Here is a 2,415-nt window from a genome sequence, read left to right as displayed (position 1 = left end):
AGCTGCTGGGATGCCCATGGGTTGCTTGAAGTCCCTGAGGGCTGCATCATCTCCCACAGAGGCACTAGCAATGTTCTATACGTGTCTCCATCGCAGCACCTGCACTCAGTAGGAGCTCAAGCACATGATTAGCAATGTTGTAACTTATCTATAACCTCCCCAACCCTGGCTAGTAAATCGTCATATTTCTAGTGGTCACCAGCTACAGAATTTTACCTTCCAGACAAAAAGGAAATGCAAGTACCTGATGGATACACACACACACACACAAAATTCATCCTCAACTGGAGAGATGGCTTCATCCCTAAAGTGTTTGTTGTGCATAACGGTTTAAGTGAGAAATGTATTGAGATTATGAAAGACTGTGGGAGAATTTTTAGAGTTGGACTAAACGCATTCTGCATTATGATATAGCCATGAGCCTATGGGGGCCAGGGACTGGAGTGCAGTGGCTTAAATGTGAAATGTCAGACTCATTATCTGAGCACTTGGTTCCCAGTTGGTGGCACTGTTTGGAGAGGTTGTGGAGCTTTTAGGACTGGCACAATGTTGAAGGCAGTACATCATTTGGGGGGAGGGGGGCACTTTGAGAGTTTAGAGTCTCACCTCACTTTCAGTTACCCTGTTTCCCATGTGAGGTTGAAAGGTGATTGCTTAGCTTCCCGCTTCTGCTGTCTTCTGTCACACCTTCCCTGCCATTAGAGACGGTCCCTCTGGAACCATAAACCAAAATAAATTCTTTCTTCTACAAGTCACTTTGCATCATGCTGTTTTATCACAGCAACAGAAAGTAACTGATATGCTATTTGAGGTTGAGGATCCAATTTCAGTCCTCAGAACCCACTTCAAAAAGCCAAGCATGGTGGCATACACTTGTAATCCCAGAATTGGGGAGGTGGAGACAGGTGGATCCCTGGGGCTTCTTGACCAGCCAACCTTCCCTACCTGGTGAGCTCCAGGACAGTGAGAGATCTTGTCTCAAAAACATAAGGTAGACAGTGACTGAGGAAGGACACTGAAGTTGACTTCTAATCTCCTTATGCATGCATGCACCTCTCTCTCTCTCTCTCTCTCTCTCTCTCTCTCCATACATACACACATACTTTCTCTGTCTCTCTCTCTCACATACATATGTACACATACATACATATACACACAAACTACTCATAATTTCTAATGAATGTGTATCACTTGCATGCTGTCATAAGTTGCACCATCTTAAGTCAGAGGTCATCATTGTTTGCTGTACCACGTTATCAATGCTAATTATTTCTTGGGGGAAAAGTTGATGTCCAACAGTAAGGGGTTTTCTAAGTAGAACATCATTTGATGTAATTTAATCTGATATATTATACTACCTTTTAAACTGCTACTTTTTGAAGTGTTCACTGACTTGGAGAAATGTTTAAGATAAAATGTGATGCACACGAAATTATATGTACCACTTGATGACAAGAAAATTTTAATAGAAGGAGTTGGAAAGAGGACTCAGTGGTTAAGAGTACTAGATGCTCTTTTGCAGAGGACCTGAGTTTGGGTCCCAGAAGCCACATGGTTTAATTCCAGTTTCAGGGGATCCAATGCCCTCTTCTGGTCTCCACGGGCACTGCATGCAATGGTCCACTACATACATGCAGTCAAAACACTCATACATACAAAAGTTTTTAAAACATTTCCATAGAAGGAGTTAGACAAAGGATAAGAAATGACGAAGGTATCTCATCACTGCGTAGTTGAGGATGGTTGCTTTTACCTTTTTAAAGTATTCTTCTGTGATGTTCAAATGTGTCCTAGTAAGGGCATACAATTAAGATAATCTGAAAATAGAATTTAAAAAAATAAAAACTAAAGAAGCACATCATTGATTTTCTAGCTTTTGTCTTCTTCTCCTCACTCTGGTATGTTTATAAGTTCAAAGGATGAGTTATTCCCTCCAAGAGAGCAAGATTTAGCCTTAGAACATGCAAACAAAGTCCAAGAGTCTGCAAGGGTATGCAGGCAGCTCTGCTGTTCCTGGGAGGGTGGGAGGGTCTCTCGTGGTCAACAGAACAAGCCATTCAACAAGATGCAGTGGACGGCCCAGCCTACCTGAAGAAGATGCTGAGCTGGACACTGTCTCGGGAAGGAACTGATTTAGGGTTCTAGGGATACAAGGCTGTGGCATCCAGGACACGCCATTCAGTCTAGCCCTCAGAAGTAGGGAGGAAAGGTGCCGTCCCTTGATGTCACCTTTGTGGTGTATAGCCTCCAGGTGCCAACAGGCTCTTCTCTTTCTTGTCCATCAAAAGCCTGCAAGGTAGAGGCCCAGTTCTTTCCAGACTGCTAAGGAGAGACCTGGTGTAACTCTCAGGAGATGAGGCCCAGGAGTACCTTCCCTCCCATGTCCCTCCCCTTTCATCTCTGGGTGCCCTCTCC

General features: G+C 43.8%; 1 long non-coding RNA gene across 1 annotated transcript; it reads right to left on the bottom strand.

The window, feature by feature from the left end:
- Nucleotides 1-359: 359 nt before the first annotated feature.
- On the bottom strand, nucleotides 360-2,203 carry LOC115067157. The gene is made up of 3 exons (XR_003846589.1): nucleotides 2,089-2,203; nucleotides 1,754-1,817; nucleotides 360-713 (listed from the first exon to the last, which is right to left on the bottom strand). It is a non-coding gene; the product is annotated as an uncharacterized LOC115067157 (long non-coding RNA).
- Nucleotides 2,204-2,415: the final 212 nt, after the last annotated feature.

Source organism: Nannospalax galili, unplaced genomic scaffold (assembly GCF_000622305.1).
Source record: "Nannospalax galili isolate Female #2095 unplaced genomic scaffold, S.galili_v1.0 scaffold100, whole genome shotgun sequence".
In the NCBI taxonomy this organism is placed as follows: domain Eukaryota; kingdom Metazoa; phylum Chordata; class Mammalia; order Rodentia; family Spalacidae; genus Nannospalax; species Nannospalax galili.
The sequence above is the reverse complement of the archived record's forward strand: the minus strand, read 5'-3'. Positions and strand labels throughout refer to the sequence as shown.